Below are 15870 nucleotides of genomic sequence, written 5' to 3'. Positions count from 1 at the left end.
GGGTGAATTTTGGCCCATTCCTCCTGACAGAGCTGGTGTAACTGAGTCAGGTTTGTAGGCCTCCTTGCTCTCACATGCTTTTTCAGTTCTGCCCACAAATTTGCTATAGGTTTGAGGTCAGGGCTTTGTGATGGCCGCTCCAATACCTTGACTTTGTTGTCCTTAAGCCATTTTGCCACAACTTTGGAAGTATGCTTGGGGTCTTTGTCCATTTGGAAGACACATTTGAAAAAAGTTGCATGAAAGGCATGAGCTATGTTTTGCGCAGGCTGTACACACTTCATCAGTCTCTCTTGGTCACATGATCAGGTCTTTTTCACAGGCTACAAGTGAAGACAGACACATCGGGGACGCAACTGCATGTGTCCTTATCCAATTCTGAGGGGCATATTGAAGATATTGGAAGAACTGTTCAAATGTACTTTTCGTCAGCCAACCAGATGAATAGCCCTACCGAACAGCAAAATCACTAGACTATGTCAATCTACTATCGCCTATAGTACAAAAATTGACCTATTCTATTCTGTGCGAGAAATAAATATTCCAAACATAGTCTGGGACAGTTGTGGGATGCGATAGATTCCAAATGAATACAACCACTAGCATCAAAAAAATGATTTTAAGCAATGAGCCTGATGCAACAGATGAAAACATTTAGCTTAAAATGTTGATAAACTATTAGGCTATTTCTTCACATTATAAGCGCAGCAATGCGCACACAGCAGTAGTCTATAACCACAAATGTTCCATTAGCAGGAAAACACCATACTCAGTGACCACAAATCTGATTATGCATGTAATGCTTTTATTATAAAGGTGCATTTTTATGGTGAAAACGATCTTCCCCAATCTTGAAACTCACAGCTGTAGAGCCAGCAATGCTCTACACCCACTATAAAGCGAATTAATGTGCTTCATTTTAAGAAGTTATTTGGCCACTTTAGTTGTGAAACAAACCTTATCAAAACATATAGGCTACATGAGGTGTGCGAATTTGATTTGGAAATTATTTGGAAAAGTCGCAAAATAATTATGCGCTGTTTGCCTTAAACTGGGGATCATTCACAACTGATAATATATAATTCACAAGTGAAAGGCTAATATTGTCACCCATCACACTATTCTCAATTTAATCTTGTCTTTACATATACTAAATAATATATGTGTGAAATGTGTTTTGATTTAGAATAGACCATTATCATGCACCTTTTTTCAAAACAAGAGCAGTGTCAAATAATACATTTTATTTTTATTTTATTTATCCATTATTTTACCAGGTAAGTTGACTGAGAACACGTTCTCATTTGCAGCAACGACCTGGGGAATAGTTACAGGGGAGAGGAGGGGGATGAATGAGCCAATTGTAAACTGGGGATTATTAGGTGACCGTGATGGTTGAGGGCCAGATTGGGAATTTAGCCAGGACACCGGGGTTAACACCCCTACTCTTACGACAAGTGCCATGGGATCTTTAATGACCTCAGAGAGTCAGGACACCCGTTTAACGTCCCATCCGAAAGACGGCACCCTACACAGAGCAGTGTCCCCAATCACTGCCCTGGGGCATTGGGATCTTTGTTGTTGTTTTTTTTTTAGACCAGAGGAAAGAGGGCCTCCTACTGGCCCTCCAACACCACTTCCAGCAGCATCTGGTATCCCATCCAGGGACTGACCAGGACCAACCCATTTAATCGATACAATTAAATAGCGAATGGAGGGCGCTTTTCACGTGGTTCATTTTCATGGCAGGCAGGTAGGCTATACTCATGTTGTAAAGAGAAGCAATGTGCTAAATAATTGGAAAGTTGAGAAATAAATATAGTAGGCCTAGCCTATAGAAAGCTGATAGAATCCTTCTCTTTTTAATAGAGGCCATCAATCTGTTTTCTCACGCAATTGCATAGCCTATAGAAATGTTGCCCAACATGAGCTCATGGGCTCTCAAAGTGTTTGATGAGATTTTCAAATACATTTGCATTGATGTCAGAGTGATCAGAGGGACAATAGAGTGTAGAGTACCAGGCAGTTAGCCAGTTTGGTAGGTTATTAATGACCATCAGCAGCATCAGAGCTTGGAGAAGCCTAATTACCGTGACTAATGGAATTTGCCTGTAGTCATGACTCGTGACCGCTGGTGTGGCGGTAATACGGTCACCATAACAGCCCTAGTTGGAGTTCCTTGGTCCCCAGTGGTGGTGAGTATAATAGTAGCTAGACCAAAGACTGCTGGTAATGTATCTGGTTATGTATATTTTGATAATCATTATCACTATCATCTCTAGCAGAGCTGACGTTAGCTAGCTAGCTACCAACTAGCTAGATAGCTGCCTAACTACCTACCTAGCTAGCTATCTATCTAGCTGGCTAACGTTAGCCTACCTCAATGCAACTTGGATTTGGCTAGGAAACACAACATTTCAAAACAAGGCAAATAATTAGTAGGAAAACCTTTTGTCATGATGTGGATTGACTTTAGATGCAGTATAACTTTAGCTAGCTAATTAAGATTGAGGGGTTTGTTTGACAGAGGGAGTTAGGAGCAGGGTGAGGACCACTGTATTTTAGCTATAGCTGACATTAGCATTGCTAGTTATTTTTGACAAACTTTGCGAACAGCAATGGCAACATTTCCATTCTCTAAAGTACATTTGACGACATCATAATATGGCAAAGTTGTTTCCTACTAATTATTTGCCCACTTTAGCAATGTCAGCATATTTCCATGCCACTCGAAGTTAGTGTATTTTAGACAAAACATTCACATTAGCCTCCGAGGTGCAACCCATGTCTAGGGCACAAATAAATATTGGATGCAGCTATGGTGGTACTAGCTAACATATGTCTGACTACAACAGTGTACTAACTAGCAGCAACAAACTCAAACCAACCCAGGGCTATAGCAAAACATGTCACGGTTGGTTTCATTGTGTAACGGCGTCACCGGCCTGAATCCAGCCAGTCAGTCTACATCTGTAAAGCATAGAATTAGCTTCCAAACGAGATTACGTTATTTCTTGAGCTATGTTTATAATTGAGGGATGATGACAATCGTTGACACTGTTTTTCTGTTAGACAAATTGCACAGTTGGGTGCCAGACTGATCCCCTGGTTATGAATGGATACCGGGACCTACCAGAAGGAGCAAAAGTGGGCATCATACCATGTCCTGCAATGTGATTGCAATGGTTTAGCGACCTCCAAAAATAGTTTCAAATCACTGTTCACTTACTATTTTCACAGCTTGTCAAGAAATATCTCAGAATAAAAGTGTGTCATGCGACACAAGTCCTCTTGTGACACTTCCTCTGAAAGCAACCTGGTCTCAGAGCATTTCATATTATTTTGTACATAAATCTGAGACACTCCATTTAGTATGATATGATATGTTTGGAATGTATAACTTTGATGTCCATGACTCATTTCGTATGATATGTTACGAATTACAATTCATATGATATGTTACGAATTACAATTTGTATGATATGTTATGAATTTGTGAACGTATGAAATGTTATGAATTCTAGCTAGGTGGCTAAAGTTAGCTAGCTCGCTATTGTTAGCTGGGTTTAGGGTTAAGTTTAGGAGTTAGGTTAAAGGGTTAAGGTTAGGGTTAGGTGAAGGGTTAGCTGAAATTGTTAGGGTTAGGGGAAGGGTTAGCTAACATGCTAAGTAGTTATAAAGTAGCTTAAAAAGTAGTAAGTAGTTGAAAAGCTAAAATTGTCTGTGATGAGATTCAAACTCACAACCTTTGTATTGCTAGACATTCATGTTATACGCCTACCCATCCACTCCGACCAACAACCCTCCTTCGTTTTTGCGCTAAGTAACCATCTGTCTTATGTAACCATGCTAAATGTAACATATCATACTAAATAACATGTCTCAGATTAACGTACAGAAGAATATGAAATTCTCTGAGACCAGGTTGCTGATATCAAAACAAATCAATTTTTATTTGTCACATGCACCGAATACAACAGGTCAGAATAATAGAAGAGAGAATTATTTATTTCAGCAACAACGTAGTTTCAAAAAATAGAGATAAGAATAAGAGATAAAAGTAACAAGTAGTTAAATTGCAGCAGTGAAATAACAACAGCGAGACTGTATACAGGGGGTACCGATATAGAGTCAATGTGCGGGGGCACCGGTTATTTGAGGTAGTATGTACATGTAGATAGAGTTAAGGTGACTATGCATAGATGACAACAGAGAGTAGCAGTGGTGTAAAGAGGGGGTGAGGGTGGGGCGGCACTGCAAATAGTCTGGGTAGCCATTTGACTAGATGTTCAGGAGTCTTATGGCTTGGGGGTAGAATCTGTTTAGAAGCCTCTTGGACCTAGACTTGGCGCTCCGGTACCGCTTGCCGTGCGGTAGAAGAGAGAACAGTCTATGACTAGGGTGGATGGAGTCTTTGAAAAATGTTAGGGCCTTCCTCTGACACCGCCTGGTATAGAGGTTCTGGATGGCAGGAAGCTTGGCCCCAGTGATTTACTGGGCCGTTCGCACTACCCTCTGTAGTGCCTTGCGGTCGGAGGCCGAGCAGTTGCCATACCAGGCAGTGATGCAACCAGTCAGGATTCTGTCGTTGGTGCAGCTGTAAAACCTTTTGAGGATCTGAGGACCAATGACAAATCTTTTCAGTCTCCTGAGAGGGAATAGGTTTTGTCGTAACCTCTTCACGACTGTCTTGGTGTGCTTGGACCATGTTAGTTTGTTGGTGATGTGGACATCAAGGGACTTGAAGCTCTCAACCTGCTCCACTGCAGCCCCGTCGATGAGAATGGGGGCGTGCTCGGTCCTCTTTTTCCTGTAGTCCACAATCATCTCCTTTGTCTTGATCACGTTGAGGAAGAGGTTGTTGTCCTGCTACCACACGGCCAGGTCTCTGACCTTCTCCCTATATGTTGTCTCACTGTTGTGTCTTCTGCAAATTTAATGATGGTGTTGGAGTCGTGCCTGGCCGTGCAGTCATGAGTGAACAGGGAGTATAGGAGGGGACTGAGCACGCACCCCTGAGGGGCCCCTGTGTTGAGGATCAGCGTGGCGGATGTGATGTTACCTACCCTTACCACCTGGGGGCGGCCCGTCAGGAAGTCCAGGATCCAGTTGCAGAGGAAGGTGTTTAGTCCCAGGGTCCTTAGTTTATTGATGAGCTTTGATAGTGACCAGAGTTACTGTCCTGATGACACCCCCCACTACAATAAATTCTCATACCCATAGTATATAAACTCAGCAAAAAAAGAAACGTCCCTTTTTCAGGACCCTGTCTTTCAAAGATAATTCGCAAAAATCTAAATAACTTCACAGATCTTCATTGTAAAGTGTTTAACCTTTCTCGCCCCGGGGTTCCACTAGCGGAACACACACGACATTCCGCTGCCTTCGCAGCGTGCAAAATTCAAAAATATTTTTGGGAAATATTTATCTTCCACACATTAACAAGTCCAATACAGCAAATGAAAGATAAACATCTTGTGAATCCAGCCAACATGTCTGATTTTTAAAATGTTTTACAGCGAAAACACAATATATATTTATATTAGCTCACCACACTAGCCAAACACACAACGCCATTTATTCACTGCCAACATAGCTTTCACAAAACCCACAAATAGAGATGAAATTATCACTAACCTTTGAACAACTTCATCAGATGACAGTCTTATAACATCATGTTATACAATACAATTATGTTTTGTTTGAAAATGTGCATATTTAGAGGTACAAATCATGGTTTTACATTGTGAATACGTAGCCATAATGCACCAAATTGTCCGGAGATATTTTGGACAGTCACGTAATCTAACCAAAAAACTCATCATAAACTTTACTAAAAAATACATGTTGTACAGCAAATGAAAGATACACTGGTTCTTAATGCAACCGCTGTGTTAGATTTTTTTAAATAACTTTAGTACAACATACAGCATGCAATATTGTGAGACAGTGCCCAACAATTATCCGCCTTGTTGGAGCCAACATAAACCACAAAAATACAAAATAACATCATAAATATTCTCTTACTTTTGATGATCTTCCATCAGAATGTTGTGCAAGGAGTCCTAGTTCCAGAATAAATCGTTGTTTTGTTTTAGAATGTCCATTTCTTCTGTCGAATTAGCAACTTTGGCTAGCCATGTGGAGGGCACATGTCCAAGAACTCTTAGCGCATGGAACGAGAAATTCCAAAAGTCCCAATAAATGTAGAATAAACTGGTCAAACTCGCTTGAAAATCCAACTTTATGATGTTTTTCTCATATGTATCCAATAAAATCCGAGCCGGAGCATTTCGTCGTGTATACCTAACGCATTTCAGTAGACAATGTGGGGTTCCCTGGTGCGCAGTTGAATACTGCCAATAGAGCGGACCTGTCACTCCAAAAGCTCTCATTCGGTCTCACATCAAGCTAGACACCCCATTCAACATTCTACTGCCTGTTGACATCTAGTGGAAGGCGTATGAAGTGCATACAGATCCATAAATATAAGCCAGTTGAATAGGCAGGCCCTGACACAGAGCCCCATTTTCAGAATTTTCACTTCCTGTTTGGAAGTTTGCTGTCAAATGTTTTACTCACAGATATAATTCAAACAGTTTTAGAAACTTCAGAGTGTTTTCTATCCAATAGTAATAATAATATGCATATTGTATGATCTAGAACAGAGTACGAGGCCGTTTAATCTGGGCACGATTTTTTTCCAAAGTGAAAATAGCACCCCCTATTCACTAACAGGTTAAACAATGTTTCCAGTGCTTGTTCAATGAACCATGAACAATTAATGAACATGCACCTGTGGAATTGGTCGTTAAGACGCTAACAGCTTACAGACGGTAGGCAATTAAGGTCACAGTTATGAAAACTTAGGACACTAAAGAGGCCTTTCTACTGACTCTGAAAAACACAAAAAGAAAGATGCCCTGCTCATCTGCGTGAACGTGCCTTAGGCATACTTCAAGGAGGCATGAGTACTGCAGATGTGGCCAGGGCAATAAATTGCAATGTCCGTACTGTGAAACGCCGAAGACAGCGCTACAGGGAGACAGGACGGACAGCTGATCGTCCTCGCAGTGGCAGACCACGTGTAACAACACCTGCACAGGATCGGTACATCCGAACATCACACCTGCTGGACAGGTACAGGATGGCAACAACAACTACCCGAGTTACACCAGGAACGCACAATCCCTCCATCAGTGCTCAGACTGTCCTCAATAGGCTGAGAGAGGCTGGACTGAGGGCTTGTAGGCCTGTTGTAAGGCAGGCCCTCACCAGACATCACCGGCAACAACGTCGCCTATGGGCACAAACCCACCGTCGCTGGTCCAGACAGGACTGGCAAAAAGTGCTCTTCACTGACGAGTTGCGGTTTTGTCTCACCAGGGATGATGCTTGGATTTGTGTTAATCATCGAAGGAATGAGCGTTACACCGAGGCCTGTACTCTGAAGCGGGATCGATTTGGAGATGAAGGGTCTGTCATGGTCTGGGGCGGTGTGTTATAGCATCATCAGACTGAGCTTGTTGTCATTGCAGGCAATCTCAACGCTGTGTGTTACAGGGAAGACATCCTCCTCCCTCATGTGGTACCCTTCCTGCAGGCTCATCCTGACATGACTGTCACGCCCTGACCATAGATTGCTTTGTATGTTTCTATTTTTTGTTTGGTCGGGGTGTGATGTGGGTGGGCATTCTATGTTTGTATGTCTATGTTGTCTATTTCTTTCTTTGGCCGTGTGTGGTTCTCAGAGGCAGCTGTCTATCGTTGTCTCTGATTGAGAACCATATTTAGGTAACCTGTTTTCCCACTTTGAGTTGTGGGTGATTATTTTCTGTTTATTGTTTTTCGTCACCTTACAGGACTGTTCATTTGTCGTTTTTGTTGTTGTGTTCAGTTGTTTTATTAAAATAATGAACACTTACTACGCTGCATTTTGGTCCGATCCTTCATACTCCTCATCCGATGAAGAAGAAAATCGTTACAGAATCACCCACCAAGAAAGGACCAAGCAGCGTGGTATAGAGAGGCAGCGATATCTGGAGAAATGGACATGGGAGGAGATATTGGACGGCAAGGGACCCTGGGCACAGGCTGGGGAATATCGCCGCCCCAAAGAAGAACTGGAGGCTGCTAAAGCTAAGCGGCGGCGATATGAGGTAAGGCAGCACAACAGGCACGAGAGGCAGCCCCCCCAAAATGTGGGAGGGTGTACACGGGGAGATTGCTGGAGTCAGGCGATAGACCTGAGCCAACTCCCCGTGCTTATCGAAAACAGCGCGTTACTGGTCAGGCACCGTGTTATGCAGTGAAGCGCACGGTGTCGCCAGTACGCGCTCATAGCCCGGAGCGCGATAGGCCAGCCCCCCGCAAGTGCCATGCGAGAGTGGGCATCCAGCCAGGGCGTATTGTGCCGGCTCAGCGTGTTTGGTCTCCGGTACGCCGTTTTGGCCAAGGGGATCCTGCGCCGGCTCTGCGTACTGTGTCTCTTGGGCGCTGGGAGGGTGCAGTGTGCCCTATTTCTGCGCTCCGCCCGTGCCGGGCGAATGTGGGCATTGAGATTAAGGGAGAGGTGCGAGTGGTATGCACCAGATCTCCAGTGCTCCCCCACAGCCCGGTTCAACCTGTGCCTGCACTCTGAAGGGTCCGGGCTAAAGTGGTCATCCAGCCTGGAGGAGTGGTGCCAAGGCTGCGCACCAGAGCTCCAGTGCTCCCCCACAGCCCGGTCCATCCGGTGCCTCCTCCACGCACCAGGCCTCATGTAGGTCTCCCCAGCCTGGTGGGTCCTGTGGCAGCCCCACGCACCAGGCTGTCTCTCTGTCTCCTCCCTCCAGGTTCTCTCCAGTCCGGCGCTGCCGGAGTCTCCCGCCTGTCCGGCGCTGCCAGAGCCTCCCGCCTGTCTGGCGCTGCCGGAGCCTCCCGCCTGTCCGGCGCTCCCGGAACCTCCCTCCTATTCGGGGCCCGCTGTAAGGGTTCCCAGTCCGGGGTCGGCGGCGAGGTTCGCCACTCCAGAGGCGCCACATAAGTGGGCTAGGACTAAGGTGGAGTGGGGTCTACGTCCCGCACCAGAGCCGCCACCGCGGTGAAATACACACACAGACCCTCTCCCTATAGGTTCAGGTTTTGCGGCCGGAGTCCGCACCTTTGGGGGGGGGGGGGGGGGGGGGGGGTACTGTCCTGACCATAGATTGCTTTGTATGTTTCTATTTTTTGTTTGGTGGCACCTTTGGGGAGGGGGGGGGGGGGGTGCTGCCCTGACCAGAGATTGCTTTGTATGTTTCTATTTTTTGTTTGGTCAGGGTGTGATGTGGGTGGGCATTCTATGTTTGTATGTCTATGTTGTCTATTTCTTTCTTTGGCCGTGTGTGGTTCTCAATCAGAGGCAGCTGTCTATCGTTGTCTCTGACTGAGAACCATATTTAGGTAGCCTCTTTTCGCACTTTGAGTTGTGGGTGATTATTTTCTGTTTAGTATTTTCCGTCACCTTACAGGACTGTTCGTTTGTCGTTTTGTTCAGTGTTCATTTGTTTTATTAAAATAATGAACACTTACCACGCTGCACCTTGGTCCTCCTCTCCTTCTCCCGACGACAATCGTTACAATGACCCTCCAGCATGACAATGCCACCAGCCATACTGCTCGTTCTGTGCGTGATTTCCTGCAAGACAGGAATGCCAGTGTTCTGCCATGGCCAGCTAAGAGCCGGGATCTCAATCCCATTGAGCACATCTGGGACCTGTTGGATCGGAGGGTGAGGGCTAGGGCCATTCCCCCCCAGAAATGTCCGGGAACTTGCTGGTGCCTTGGTGGAAGAGTGGGGTAACATCTCACAGTAAGAACTGGCAAATCTGGTGCAGTCCATGAGGAGGAGATGCACTGCAGTACTTAATGCAGCTGGTGGCCACACCAGATACTGACTGTTACTTTTGAGTTTGATCCCCCCTTTTGTTCAGGGACACATTATTCCATTTCTGTTAGTCACATGTCTGTGGAACTTGTTCAGTTTATGTCTCAGTTGTTGAATCTTGTTATGTTCATACAAATATTGTTAATGTTAAGTTTGCTGAAAATAAACGCAGTTGACAGTGAGAGGACGTTTCCTTTTTTGCAGAGTTTGTGTATTAAATATCACCTATCCCTAACAACCATTGGTAATAGAAAAGTGACTATGTTTATGTGTTTACAGATGCATGAGATGCAGAGACCTGACACTCAACACATCCACTAAACACATCCATATTGAGGTGAATACTAATAATACAGTACAGCACAAATGACAAGTAATAGCAACACCCTTTTCATTCCATGTGTCACTGATGAACTCTGCCTCAACCCTGCCTATTTCTACAGATGGACTAGAGATGCTTCTTCCAGACGGCAGCCGTAGTCATTTGATGGGGAGACCATAATTGGGTAGGTTTTATTTGACCTGTTGAAACTTCAACATAGTATAAGTTTGTGTGGTCAGATATTACCTATCCTAACTGCCAATGGCAATAGAACAGTAACTATGTGTGTATTTGTTCACAGAAACATGTATGGAGCCAGCACATGGAGACTTGCAAGATGATGTGCTGAAGTCCAGACTGACAAACGGGCTTGATACTGATGTCTCTGAATGGAGAGAGACCTGGCACTCAGCGTCAACATTTTACTAGACACAACTTTTACTTGTATTGTCTTTTTGTTATAGTATCAGTCATTATGGGGAAGGAGAAACCCTGTGTATTCTGCACCAGGATCAGGGAACTCCTGTTGTATACGGGACACCACACAGGAAGAAGGTATGACCACTCTGACATATTTGCCAAGGTAGCCCCATTACCACCAGACAAAATACTGATAGGCTCGGTATCTGTATCGGCTGGGAATGACAATGAAAGATGTAAGGTGCACATTGTTATATTAGTAGAACACTGTTCTATGGTATTTTGTAAAGGGTTGTTTATTCTACATGGACCTGTTACAACATTTGAAAGCTATGTTTTTAGGGGGTAGATCAATTTTAATATTGCAGATACATTGATGGAAGCTACAATCTAATTGTCTGCATCATTTCCAATCCTCCATATATTTCTTTGTAAATAAGCTCAGCAAAAAAAGAAACATCCTCTCACTGTCAACTGCGTTTATTTTCAGCAAACTTAACGTGTAAATATTTAGTAGAAAGAGGAGGAAGGGAAGCGCTACTAAGGTACACAATAGTACATTTTGGTAGACAGAAGGTGCTCTTATGTAAAAGGGGTAAATTGGTCATCAAAAAGAAAAGAGGACCAAGGCACCAAGTATGGCATGTTCAATAGAAACAAAGTTATTTTTTAAACCTACGCGTTTCGGCCTTGGTCCTCCTTTCTTTTTGATGACCAATTTACCCCTTTTACCGAAGAGCACCTTCTGTCTACCAAAATATACTATAGTGTACCTTAGTAGTGCTTCCCTTCCTCCTCTTTCTACTAGTTAAACAGCACTTGGGTGGTGCTTAGAGGAAGCAGCTCCACAGTTATTTTTTCTTTGTTTTTGAGGACATTTTACAACTCAAACTATGGATTTTACCCAAGAGGCTACAAGATGTTCCTATTCCCATGAAGAGGGCCAAAGGATTATTACCACTACCTCATTGCTAGATGAGATGACAGCCGCAGAGAATACTGGAATGGACTTAAACAAGGCTTACAGAGACTTGCAACACCTCATGGTGAAAGATACCAAACTTGACCTCAATTCTATCACCTTGTCTGACTATTGGAGGAAAGGCCTAATCCCCAAAGGACTCCGTATTATGAAGTTTCCAGCTAATGGAGCACAAGGTAAAACTGAATTTAGAGATACATGGGAGGCTATTCTCAACAAGTGTTTTTTTGACCTAATGCTACTTCTAATAGAAGAATCTAAAAAGGACAGACAAGTAGTCCAAACAGAAATTGAAGAAGTAAAAAGGAAAATCACAGAACAGTGACAATTCTAACAAAGCACAATGTGATGAGATCTTGAAAGAGAAAGTAGACACATTCACTCTGATATTGAAACAAAACAAGCTAAGAAAATTTAGAAGAGATTAAGTAGACTATAGAGATGGCAAGGTCTTTGCCTGGAGAAAACCAACATGCAAGAATTCAGAATCACATCTGCAGAGAAGGAAGCCTAGATCTGTTTCTTTCAACTTTACAAGCAGTGACGATGAGGATCACCCCAGACGCTCAGAGGCCAGCTCCTCCCAAGATTTTTTAGATCAGGAAGAGGAGTCACACAGGTTCCTCAACAAGAGAGGGAGAGGACGCGGAAGAGGCCAACACGGAGGGGGAGGAAGAAATCAAGACTATCCAACCACACGGAGCAGGACCAGAACAAGGCTGTGATCAACATTTCTGGAGAACCCCTATCTGAGGATTACATAAGGGTCTTGTCTAAAGGACTGTCCTTTGCTCCCACATATTCAACTAATGCATTTAATACAAAGACTGACCTATTTCGTTTCTACAGGAATCTACATCTGAAGGCCTGGTACAAGTAAAACATCTCTCCAACTACAGACGCCAGTGTCTCCGGTCAGGCCGTTTCTGTTCCCTCAAAAACACCTTTTAAGCCCAAGTCCACCTTTTTGTCCCATCGTCCAGAATGCCACACTAAATACATTTGCCAAGAAAGTGAATTTTGATGTGGAGAATCTGTTTAAGGGTAAAATTGACTCCAACCAAACACGACGTAATCTTTCTAAGACAGAGAGGGATGCAGTTGAATCATTGTCCAAAAATGGACGGATTGTGGTTAAAAAAGCAGACAAAGGTGGTGCTACAGTAGTGTGGAGTAAAGACAAATATGTGACAGAAGCCTACCGTCAATTAGACAATGATAAATTCTACCAATCTCTTACCTTCAACCCTACAGAGGACCTAAAAACTGAATTAAAAGGGATCCTCACAGAAGCTAAGGAGAATGGCTACTGTAACGGTAGTCCTCCTCCTCTTCAACCGAAAAGGAGGAGTAGTGATTTGACCAAGGCGCAGCGGGTTGTGAATACATAATTTTAATTAACAAGACGTAAAAAACACGAAACGAAATACACTTGAATGAAAAAAAATAACAAAACGGAATAGACAGACCTGGACATGGAACTTACATAAAACACGAAGAACGCACGAACAGGGAAAATAGACTACACAAAATGACGATGTACAAAAACAAACCGAACAGTCTCGTATGGTGCGACAAACACTGACACAGGAGACAACCACCCACAACGAACACTGTGAAACAACCTACCTAAATATGACTCTCAATTAGAGGAACGCCAAACACCTGCCTCTAATTAAGAGCCATACCAGGCAACCCTAAACCAACATAGAAACAGAAAACATAGAATGCCCACCCAAACTCACGTCCTGACCAACTAACACATACAACAAACTAACAGAAATAGGTCAGGAACGTGACATAACCCCCCCCCCCTTAAGGTGCGAACTCCGGGCGCACCAGCACAAAGTCTAGGGGAGGGTCTGGGTGGGCATCTGACCACGGTGGTGGCTCAGGCTCAGGGCGAGGTCCCCACCCCACCATAGTCAATCCCAGCTTACATCTCCCCCTACAAATGACTACCCTCATATTACACCCACTTAATCTTTTGGGTAACATCGAGACAAGGGGCAGCACCGGGATAGAGGGATAGCTCAGGACAGAGGGATAGCTCAGGACAGAGGGATAGCTCAGGACAGAGGGATAGCTCAGGACAGAGGGATAGCTCAGGACAGAGGGATAGCTCAGGACAGAGGGATAGCTCAGGATAGAGAGGTAGCTCAGGATAGAGAGGTAGCTCAGGATAGAGGGGCAACTCCGGACTGAAAGGCAGCTCCGGACAGAGAGACAGCTCCGGACAGAGGGGCAGTTCTGGATAAATAGCCGCTCTGGGCTGAGGGACAGCTCATGACTGGCTGACGGCTCTGGATGCTCATGGCTGGCTGACGGCTCTGGACGCTCATGGCTGGCTGACGGCTCTGGACGCTCATGGCTGGCTGACGGCTCTGGACGCTCATGGCTGGCTGACGGCTCTGGACGCTCATGGCTGGCTGACGGCTCTGGACGCTCATGGCTGGCTGACGGCTCTGGACGCTCATGGCTGGCTGACGGCTCTGGACGCTCATGGCTGGCTGACGGCTCTGGACGCTCATGGCTGGCTGACGGCTCTGGACGCTCATGGCTCACTGACGGCTCTGGACGCTCATGGCTCACTGACGGCTCTGGACGCTCATGGCTCACTGACGGCTCTGGCAGATCCTGTCTGTTTGGCGGCTCTGGCAGATCCTGTCTGGTTGGCGGCTCTGGCAGATCCTGTCGGTTGGCGGCTCTGGCAGATCCTGTCTGGTTGGCGTCTCTGGCAGATCCTGTCTGGTTGGCGGACCTGGCAGATCCTGTCTGGTTGGCGGACCTGGCAGATCCTGTCTGGTTGGCGGCTTTGGCAGATCCTGTCTGGTTGGCGGCTGGGGCAGTCGCAGGCCGCCACCGTGTGGCCTTCGTCCCCCTAAGTGCAGACCTGGACATGGAACTTACATAAAACACGAAGAACGCACGAACAGGGAAAATAGACTACACAAAATGACGATGTACAAAAACAAACCGAACAGTCCCGTATGGTGCGACAAACACTGACACAGGAGACAACCACCCACAACGAACACTGTGAAACAACCTACCTAAATATGACTCTCAATTAGAGGAACGCCAAACACCTGCCTCTAATTAAGAGCCATACCAGGCTACCCTAAACCAACATAGAAACAGAAAACATAGAATGCCCACCCAAACTCACGTCCTGACCAACTAACACATACAACAAACTAACAGAAATAGGTCAGGAACGTGACAGCTACATTTCAGACAATGAGTTGAAATTTCATTTCAATGGCAGTCCGCGTATGGCTTCTTTTTACCTTCTTCCAAAAGTCCACAAAAATCTTGAAAATCCCCCAGGCAGACCAGTCATTAGTGGTAATGAAAGTCTGACAGAACCCATCTCTAAGTACATTGATTACTTTATTTAGCCTTTTCTGACGTCACTCCCAGTCTATCTTCAAGATACCACAGATGTGTTGAAGAAAATTAAGGAATTGCACAATATAGGTACAGCTTCCTTTTTAGTCACCATGGTTGTGGAGTCTCTATACACCACCATTGAGCATGAACAAGGTTTGGCAGCTATGCACCATTTCTTGAGTACCCGACCTGAAACTGAGATGCCTCCTATAGAATTCATTGTCTCACTGACTGAATGGACTCTTAATCATAACATCTTTATCTTTCAGGACTGTATTTTTAAACAGGTCAAAGGATGAGCCATGGGAGCTTGCTACAGCCCTTCCTATGCTGGTTTGTACTTGGGTAAATGGGAAAATGACTTCATTTTGGATCCTTCTAATAACCATTTCTTTGACCGGATTATACGGTGGGGACGCTATATTGATTATGTTTGCCTGTTTTGGTCCGGCTCAGAAGATGAACTTATTTCCTTCCACCAATACCTTAACAGCATTAACCCTAACATCAAACTAACTATGGAGTACAGCAAGGATAACATACATTTTTTGGACCTCGACATTAGTAAAAAATGACAAAGGTTGTTTGCACACATCAATCTTTAGGAAGCCTACAGATGGGAATACCATTCTGAGGGCAGACAGCTTTCACCTCAAAAGGCTAAAAGAGAATATTCCATATGGCCAATTCCAAAGAGTCCGCAGAATTTGCGATTAGGAAACAGACTACAGTGTCAAATCTGCTGAATTGGAGAATCGCTTCTTGAATCGGGGCTACAGCGTTCAGGTCCTGAAAGATGCAGGTAAAGGGCTGGATTACTTGACAGAGAGAACTTGTTGCGAAGGG

The 15870-nt window shown here is 44.7% G+C and overlaps 1 protein-coding gene and 1 long non-coding RNA gene across 11 annotated transcripts in view; one reads left to right on the top strand and one right to left on the bottom strand.

Annotated features, from left to right (window-relative positions):
* LOC129810560 (voltage-dependent R-type calcium channel subunit alpha-1E-like) overlaps positions 1-15870 on the bottom strand; it is a 232548-nt gene that overhangs the window by 208961 nt on the left and 7717 nt on the right. The window lies entirely within an intron of this gene.
* LOC129810561 (uncharacterized) lies at positions 2062-14031 on the top strand. 2 transcript variants are annotated; one of them, XR_008752746.1, is made up of 5 exons: positions 2062-2195; positions 10187-10244; positions 10351-10413; positions 10531-10784; positions 11523-14031. It is a non-coding gene; the product is annotated as an uncharacterized LOC129810561 (long non-coding RNA). The 2 variants fall into 2 exon arrangements; XR_008752745.1 differs by lacking the exon at positions 11523-14031 and having other exon boundaries at positions 10531-11185.

This window comes from Salvelinus fontinalis, chromosome 14 (genome assembly GCF_029448725.1).
Source record: "Salvelinus fontinalis isolate EN_2023a chromosome 14, ASM2944872v1, whole genome shotgun sequence".
Classification (NCBI taxonomy): Eukaryota; Metazoa; Chordata; class Actinopteri; order Salmoniformes; family Salmonidae; genus Salvelinus; species Salvelinus fontinalis.
The sequence above is the reverse complement of the archived record's forward strand: the minus strand, read 5'-3'. Positions and strand labels throughout refer to the sequence as shown.